This window comes from Lactuca sativa, chromosome 1, assembly GCF_002870075.4.
Source record: "Lactuca sativa cultivar Salinas chromosome 1, Lsat_Salinas_v11, whole genome shotgun sequence".
NCBI lineage: Eukaryota > Viridiplantae > Streptophyta > Magnoliopsida > Asterales > Asteraceae > Lactuca > Lactuca sativa.
The window spans coordinates 81,290,560-81,300,829 of NC_056623.2; positions in this window are offsets into that span (position 1 = coordinate 81,290,560).

Below are 10,270 nucleotides of genomic sequence, written 5' to 3' on the forward strand. Positions count from 1 at the left end.
GGTTTATAACTTTCTTTTCTTAATTGACCCAACAAGCTCCCCCTAAAAAGTAGTTGGCTTTCTTGATAATCCTCATTGGGAACTTGGCTTCAGCATTAATCTTCAAATTCTTCACGACTTCAAGATGAACTTGATGAATCTTCAATGAATGACTTCATCTTGAGCAGTTGGGTTTTTCTTCAGAATTTGGCATTGAACGCACATTGGGTGAGGAGGCTTGATGTACCAATTCTTGAAAGATAGCGCTTTCAACTTGAGAATCTTCAGAGAGAACATCAGAGAGAACAAATCTTCTAGATCGCTTTGGCAGGTACAAAGATAGCAGCAGACTGATTGAGGAGGCTTCAATGCAATCCGTCACATAATCTTCAATTTCAACTTTACCTTGCTTCTGGGGTTGAAAGATTGAATTTGAAAGAATAATCTTCATTTCTTGCTCCTTCGAATGCGAATTCTTCGATGCTCACGGACGAGGCTTTGGCTCAGAAATTTTTAACACAAACTCCATGAGTCTTATCTATACCTGAAATCACTTATCAAGACAAAAAAAAAAACTAAAAGAAAACTTAACACACAAATTAAAATGGAAACAAAAATATTTTTGGATTTTTGATTTTTCTGAACCAGAAATAACACTATTTTTGGATTTTTAATTTTTCTGATTTTTCTTTGATTTTTGATTTTTTTTTTATTTTTTTTTTATTTTCATTATTTTTAATTTTAATTCTCCCATAATATTTAAATTAGAAGAAACTATGACAAATTTAACAAAAATAAAAATGATATCTAACTTTAAGAGTGATTTGGGATCAAAGTTTTTAGACAGCCTTTATCCACTTGTCGGTACCTTTCATATTCATATCTTTGTCTGGTCGATCGTCGGTATTGTGGTCCACTTAAACACGAAAAATTTATGACAGATTTAGGATATACTATTTGTTACAAGATAGGGTGAACTTAAAATCCTAAAATTTATATCTGATCCTAATTCCTTAGATACTATATCTTAAGGTCCATTCATCTGACGACGACCAGGGATATTGTTGTCCACCTAAATTGAGCAGCGAGATCTATAGACAATCTGTATGTGTTCAATTTTAAGTGTACTAGAACGTGTTTCCCACTTCCTGATATGCCCCAGCCATCAAGAACTTACAGAGTACTCCTTACACCGGGTGAGCAGACAACCATTCAGAGAGAGGAGAGATTCAGAATTCTATTGCTAACTACTTCAGAGGGGTTGAGAAGAAGAAGGTTGCATATGCTGTGTACCAGGTCGGATTAGAAGTCACGCAAAGGAGACAACATATGGCTAACAGATAAGAAGTATTTCACATATATATAGCCTGCAAAGAAATAGAGTTGCATATGTTGTGTACCAGGTCGGATTGGAAGTCGCGCAAAGGAGACAACATATGACTAACAGACGGAAAAAAAGAAAATGATATTCTACAGACCTAATTTATCGGAATTTACCAGTCGCCCCATCCAACCAGAATTAAGGACAGAATCCGCACATCGAGGAAAAGTTAAGCCACGGTTCCAAGTACGGGTTCAATTAATGTGACGAGTAGATTCTCATATATATCTCCCTGCTCAACCTATCCGAGCGTCGTATTGTCAGGCTGAATGGATCTAACTAGGTCAAGATTTGTCAAGTCTATAAATTTCCTAAGTTCAAATCTCCCTAGTCAAGTCCATTTAAAAATTTGCGTGCCTACCGGCGCATCAAACCAGAGCATAGACCCTTCAACTTTGGGTACGTTACGCAGACTCAGATTACCTATTATCACTTGATAATATCACTTCCCAAAACATCTCCCTCAAGCACATTTCATAACCAACATTTTTTTTTGATTTTCTGATTTTCTAATGTTTTTGGATTTTTAAAATTTTTTAATTTTTGTTTTGTTTTTATTTCTCCCTCTAAATTTGTGCATAGGAGAGAAACAAAAGTTAATGCGCAAATTTAAACTATCCTAAAACAAAAATTTGTCTTTAAAGCGAATCAGCTTAAGAAAAACTCAGGAGTATAGAGAAGAAAACTCAAACTGTAAGTCATCGATTGAATTTGCATCCAGAAGGTCTGAGAATAGAACGCATAATCTCAGAATAGATCCAAAAGTTCTTCACATCGTTAAGCACTAACCTCATGAGTGATCCCTTCCTTTCTTGCCTTCCCACAAAAGGACACATACTCTCAAGCAAAAGTCTGAATGTTGTATAGTTGAGAGATGTCCCCAATCATATGCCAGGAGCAGCCACTACCAACAAACCGAAGTCTGATGTGACATCCCCAAAATCTCGGCCAGAAAAGTCCGATTTTCATTTATGCTTTTAAAATAATTTCAGAGTAAATCCTTTTGATTTGAAAGAATTGCAGAATTTGTTCCCAAAAACAAAGTATGATAAAATAATATTTACCAAAGCATTTCATAAAAGAAATGTATTTTCATTATATAATCAAAACTCGAGATGTCATGTTCCGATACAGACCATAAAGCATAAACGATAACATTACAAGTCATTCAACAAATATATACATATACAGACTTGTAAACAAAATAACTTGATGGTTCATCCATCTTATGCCCTTGCGCCACTACCTGTTATACAAAGAAACTGAGTGGGTCAGGCTTGGGAGCCTGATGAGCATATAGGGTTTTCAACCCACAATAAGTAATTAACTTTATTTTCATTAACCAACAATAACCCAATGACTCATTCCCGTTATTCTCACTTTATGTCCCTAAAACAACTAACACAAGGGACCTAGTCTAAGAATATTTCATCAGGGCGACAACACATGCTTCGGGGGTTCCTCAGCAATATAAGTCAAATAAGGCAACCATGAGGGGGATGGAGTACAGCGAATGAACACCCAAGTTCATTAACACCTACAGGTGGCAAACCTGCTAGCGTTCCACAGGACTGTCTAGAAAAGTCTGTGGTCGTCATCTAAACTCCGCTAGATGACTGAATCAAAACAACATCGAGGCCTCTCATCTGTTTATCACACAACTATCTACCCATGTTCTACCCGACATATTAGTAGATAAAAATATATATTTTTATACATAGTTTAAAACCTATATAGCATTCTCATTCAATACATATTCCAAAACAACAGATGAGGCACACACACATAACACGTATTTCATAGAGAATAAATCATATCTATTAGATAGAAGAAAGTGAATATACATTCACACATATAACAACAAAATATACACATATCGGGAACTTCTCCCATGAACTTCCTCAAATAACACACATGAAAAGTATTACGAATTCCATTTAGTTCTTCTGGTAATTCGAGCTTGTAAGCTTGGTTCCCAACCCTCTGAAGAACTTTAAATGGTCCAATAAACCTTGGACTTAACTTTCCCCTTTTACCAAATCTTATAAGTCCCTTCCACGACGAGACTTTAAGCAAAACCGAATCTCCAACCTCAAAAGTCATCGGTCTTCGCTTCTTGTCAGCATAGCTCTTTTGACGATCTTGAACTGCTAACATTCTTTCCCTGATCACTTTCAACTTCTCAGCAGTTTGATGGACCATCTCGGGACCCATAAACTGCTTTTCCCCAGCCTCAAGCCAACAAGACGGCGTACGACACTTCTGTCCGTACAAAGCTTGATAAGGTGCCATCTTTTATGCTCGAGTGGAAACTATTATTGTAGGAAAATTCTACCAAAGGTAAATGTTCATCCCAGTTACCTAGGAATTCCAGGGTACATGCTCTCAGCATATCTTCAAGTGTTTGTATTGTTCTTTCACTCTTACCATCAGTCTACGGATGGTAAGTTGTACTTAAACATAACTTGGTACCCATTTCCTCTTGTAGACTTTTCCAAAACCTTGAGGTGAAACGACTATCACGATCTGATACAATCGTTAACGGAACACCGTGAAGCCTCACAATTTCCTTTACATAAGAATTCGCGAGCCTTTACATAGACCATTTCTCATTGGCTGCTATGAAATGCGCACTCTTAGTGAATCAATCAACGACCACCCAAATCATGTCGTGACCATTCTTTGTTCTGGGTAGTTTAGTGACAAAATTCATCGCAATGTCTTCCTATTTACCCATAGGCATAGGTAAAGGTTCTAAACTCCCATATGGTTTCTGATGTTGTGTCTTGACTCTCGCACAAGTCACACACTCGGCCACATACTTTGCAACATCAAGCTTCATCGTTGGCCACCAGTAGTAGGGTTTCATGCCCCTATACATTTTAGTGCTACCAGGATGAATCGAGTACATGGTTTTTTGAGCTTCTTCCATCAGAAGATCCATAATTCCTCCTGACTTAGGTACCCAAATACGATCTTGGAATACCTTCAGTCCATGACCGTTTGTACCAAACACCAACGTTTTGCCCAAACGTTCCTCCTTTCGGTCATTCTTCTCAGAAGCTTCTTCTTGAGCTTTCTTTATACTCTCCACAATTGTCGAGACAACTTCAATTCTCAACGCTCTTGGCCTCTTCCTTTCAAGATTGACTTTCTGACTAAGAGCATCAGCAACAACATTTGCTTTACCGGGGTGGGTGGTAAAGTATCTCACAGTCGTAGTCCTTGAGTAACTCTAGCCAGCGTCGTTGCCTCATATTCAATTCTTTATGATTAAAGAGATATTGGAGACTCTTATGATCAGTAAAAAGTTTTCACTTCGTGCCATAGAGGTAATGCCTCCATATTTTTAGAGCAAAAACTACCGCTGCCAACTCCAAGTCATGAGTAGGGTAGTTCCTTTCATGTTCTTTCAGTTGTCGAGATGCATATGCGATCACCTTATCTCTTTGGGTCAAAACACAACCTAATCCAACTCCATACGCATCGCTATAAACAGCGAAGTCTTCAACTCCATCAAATAGAGAAAGTATCGGTGCCTCGCATAGATTCTTCTTTAGCTTCTCGAATGCTTCTTTATGCTTATCACCCCAAGCATAAGTAGCTCCTTTGTGGGTCAAAGCTGTTAATGGAGTAGCAATCGAAGAAAAGCCTTGGATAAACCTTCGGTAATATCCGGCTAATCCTAAAAAGATTCGGATCTCCGTGGGACTTTTCGGTTGTTCCCACTTCTTCACAGCTTTAATCTTTGTTGGATCAACCATTATCCCTTCTTGGTTGACCACGTGACCCAAGAATTGGACTTCACGAATCCAAAAATCACACTTAGAGAACTTTGCATACAACTTCTCCTTCTTCAAGACTTCTAACACTTCTCGCAAGTGTCTGCCATGCTCCTCTTGGCTTTTCGAGTAAATCAGAATGTCATCTATGAACACTATCACGGATTACAAACCTTATTCATTAAATCCATGAATGTTGTTGGAGCATTGATTAGTCCAAACGACATAACCAAGAACTCGTAGTGTCCATATCTAGTTCTGAATGCAGTCTTCTCGATATCTTGTTCTCTTACTTTTGGCTGATGATATCCTGACCTTAGATCGATCTTCGAGAAATAGGTCGAACCTTGCAATTGATCAAACAGGTCATCAATCCTTGGCAACGGGTATCTATTCTTTATTGTTGCCTTGTTCAACTCTCTGTAATCGATGCACATCCTCATACTTCCATCTTTCTTCTTCACGAACAACACCGGAGCTCTCCAGGGTGATGAACTAGGTCTAATGAAACCTTTGTCCAATAACTCATGAAGTTGCATCATCAGCTCTTTCATCTCCGTCGGTGCTAATCGATACGGTGCTTTTGCTATTGGCGTGGTTCCGGGTAACAAGTCTATTCTAAACTCCACTTGTCGATCAGGTGGTAATCCAGGAAGATCTTCGGGAAATACTTCCGGATAATCACACACCACTGGAATACTCTGCATCACCTTCTTTTCCTTCTTAGCATCAATCACGAATGCTAAATATGATGTACATCCCTTGGTCAAACACTTTCTGGATTTCATTAGAGAAATGATTCCAGAATTTACTCTGCGTTTGTCCCCATACACCATAAACGACTCTTTCCCTGGCGGGTTTACTTTAACTATCTTCTTCTTGCATAAAATTTCAGCATCATTGGCGCTAAGCCAATCCATTCCCAACATGATGTCGAAACCATTAAGTTCGATAGGCAATAATTCCTCGTGAAACTTATTCCCATTCAGGTCGATTAAGATGTTTTTCATACGTTGGATAACAGGTACAAACTTGCCACTAGCTACTTCGACTAATAAAGCATTATCTAGTCTATCAACAGGCAAGGCTAGTTTTCTACCAAACTCATGCGAAATAAAGGAGTAGTTGGCTCCAGAATCAAACAAAATTTGAGCAGGTAATTCGTTTACGAGAAAGGTACCTGAAGCGACATCAGCTTCATCTTTCGCATCCTCAAGTGTCATCTGGAAGGCTCTCGCCTTCGGCTTTGGTGGAATGTTGGGCTTTGCTGCCTCCTTCTTCTTCGGACAGTCTTTCAAAATGTGCCCCTCTTCATTACAACCAAAACACATCCTTTTGTTGTTCGGACACTCATTGGCAAAATGCCTAATTTTTCCGCACTTGTAGTAGGTTACATCCTCACTACATTTCCCAAAGTTCTTTTTCTTACACTTATCACACCATTTCGCTTCGCCTCCTTTTCCTCCAAACTTTTTCGAATCAGATTTCGTCAATTTTCTTTTCTTACCGGAACCAGATGTTCCCTCAAACTTTCTCTTCTCACCAACCTCAACCTTGTTGGTGGTTCTCCCCTTAATCATGTTCTCAACAGACTTGGCAGCCCAGATAACTGCCTCTAGAGTATGTGCCTGACGTACCGGCACCTCGTACTCCCATGGAAGTCCTTTTGCGTATCGGTCAACCTTTGTTAGCTCACCTGACACGATGCGCAAAGCAAACTCCATCTTATCGGTGAAAGCATTTGTATATTCATCAACTGACATGCTGCCTTTCGTCAATGTCAAAAACTTATTCTCCAACTCCAACAGATTTTGAGTCGAGCAGAACTTGCGCTTGAATTGCGCCAAGAACTCTGCCCATGACAACTACAGTGGCTCATTAGGGCTTAAAGTCTTCCCTAGAGTGTTCCACCAACGAACGACTCCACCTCGGAACTGACGCACTGCATAGATAGTCTGCAACTTGCCTCTGCAGCCACAAGTCATGAAGGCTAACTCCATTTCTGAGATCCAATCCATAACTCCAATCGGATCCTCCTTTCCATTGAAGGTCGATGGTTTGCAAGTTAAAAAGTCCTTGTACTTGCATCCCATTCCATCATTCCTTCCATCATGGTTGTTTTTCCTAACTATCGGTGGGTTGGCTTGACCAACAGATCCAATGAAGTTTCCACCTTCCGAGTGCCCTTCATTTAATTCGGGTTCTTCCACACGAATTGACAGTTCTTCACGATTCTGTTGAAGCAATCGCCTAGTCTCCTCCATTTGACGATCCAACATTGTTTGAATCATCATTTGCACACCAGCCATGGTTATTGGCTCAGGTACTGATGTGACATCCCCAAAATCTCGGCCAGAAAAGTCCGATTTTCATTTATGCTTTTAAAATAATTTCAGCGTAAATCCTTTTGATTTGAAAGACTTGCGGAATTTGTTCCCAAAAACAAAGTATGATAAAATAATATTTACCAAATCATTTCATAAAAGAAATGTATTTTCATTATATAATCAAAACTCGGGATGTCATGTTCCGATACAGACCATAAAGCATAAACGATAACATTACAAGTCATTCAACAAATATATACATATACAGACTTGTAAACAAAATAACTTGATGGTTCATCCATCTTATGCCCTTGCGCCACTACCTGTTATACAAAGAAACTGAGTGGGTCAGGCTTGGGAGCCTGATGAGCATATAGGGTTTTCAACCCACAATAAGTAATTAACTTTATTTTCATTAACCAACAATAACCCAATGACTCATTCCCGTTATTCTCACTTTATGTCCCTAAAACAACTAACACAAGGGACCTAGTCTAAGAATATTTCATCAGGGCGACAACACATGCTTCGGGGGTTCCTCAGCAATATAAGTCAAATAAGGCAACCATGAGGGGGATGGAGTACAGCGAATGAACACCCAAGTTCATTAACACCTACAGGTGGCAAACCTGCTAGCGTTCCACAGGACTGTCTAGAAAAGTCTGTGGTCGTCATCTAAACTCCGCTAGATGACTGAATCAAAACAACATCGAGGCCTCTCATCTGTTTATCACACAACTATCTACCCATGTTCTACCCGACATATTAGTAGATAAAAATATATATTTTTATACATAGTTTAAAACCTATATAGCATTCTCATTCAATACATATTCCAAAACAATAGATGAGGCACACACACATAACACGTATTTCATAGAGAATAAATCATATCTATTAGATAGAAGAAAGTGAATATACATTCACACATATAACAACAAAATATACACATAACACGTATTTAATATAAAATACTTCATTATTATGCGTTAGAAGAAAGTAACCACACACTCACTTGATCAGAAGATGATCGGACAGCACTACGACTTGTAGAAGTAATATTCTTCAGCAGATCTGGAAGATCTTCACAAAAATCGAACTCCTCGCGGGCAGAGCTTCGGCTCGGGAATCGCACTTCTCGGGATCTCGGGGCTTCGGGACTTGCTTCGGGGCTCGGGAATGATATCGGGGCTTTAGGATAATTCTTGCACGAAAAACGATGCAAAAACGCGAGAAAAAGGGAAGAAATGAGCAATGAACTTGGTTGCCCTCGACCTTCTTTTATAGGGGCTGGAAGTTCGAATTACGCTGGTTGTAATATGAAATTACGTTGGGTGTAATGACGATAGGGTCGCTGACTCCCCCCATGGATAATATCGGTTAATATATATTTAAATTAAATATCGAAAATATTTAATAAACTTCAAAAATTCATATCTTCCTCATACGAACTCCGTTTTCGACATTCTTTATATCCACGCGTAGGTGAGACTACGATCTACAACTTTCGTTTAGAGTCTGTCGGCTAATTTTTACTTTATTTTTATTATTTATTTTTAGTAGGCCGGGACAGGAAAACTCCGTTATAAAATCATAACTTCTTCATCTGACGTCCGTTTTCGCCTATCTTTTCATCGTTTCGCTACAATTAATGAGATCTTCAATTCTCATTTAGATTGTTTCGGCTAAAAACTGCTCGATTGCAAATCGAGTATTCGGGCTGCATACAGCTAAGTCGAAACTTCGAAAAATCATAACTTCCTCATACGAAGTCAGATTTTGGCGTTATTTTTATGCACGCTCTCGGTTTAACAAATTCTATGACTTTCGTTTAGATTGATAAGGCTAAATATTGCTCTAACGTAAATTTCACTTTTTACGTCATTCAGCGTTGTCGGTTCTGTCGCGAAACTTCGACAGGTCATAACTTCTTCGTTATAACTCGGATTTCGGCATTCTTTATATCTTCGGAATCCTTGTTTCGACCACTACATCTTTATGCAAAGATATTGGGATTATCCCACACTTCAAATTTGACGTTTATTTTATTCTTAATTCATTAAATTATAATAATTAAGAAAATAAACACATAATTCATATAATTCACATAATACTCAAATATTTCATCATTAATACATCAAAAAGAGTTACAAGGGTTAACCTAGACTATTACATCAATGATAATGCCTGGCCTGGAAACGCGGGCGTTACATCTGATGATATGCCTCCATAGCTGCTCCGACACAGAGCGGGATTAGTTGGTCTTTGGAACCCAATCCATTTTGAAACTGGGTCGACCTTTGTCATCAACGCATGATACTCTCTCCCATGACATATCCTGTTTATCACAAACAGAAGATGTAGAAACGTTAGAAGCATTAGGAGATTTGGGAAAGTGAGCCTTTGGAACCCATTTGTAGTTGGGTTTAACCAATTTCTTTTTTGATCCTATGGGTGGCTCAGTACTTGATTTAGAACTTGAAGCCGACTACCGAGATGACTTTGACCTAACTGGTCTTGGCTTCACAGGAGCATCTCTTGAACTGGGCTTGTTGGCTGACATTTCTTTCTTGCCCTTGGGATTCGGATGCTTGTCCTTTGGAGTTTGATTCTTGGCCTTGGGAGTTACATTCTTGGCATTCCAGTCGTCAATGTCTGAACGTGACCTTGAGGGGTTTCTTTTGGAGTATCTCCCTCTTAGCGCGTTCTGCCAGCCTTGCGCATAGTAAGGAACGTATGCGCGATTTGGACAATTTTGGGCAATGTGACCAGGTGTTCCACAGTTAAAACATGTCTTTTTC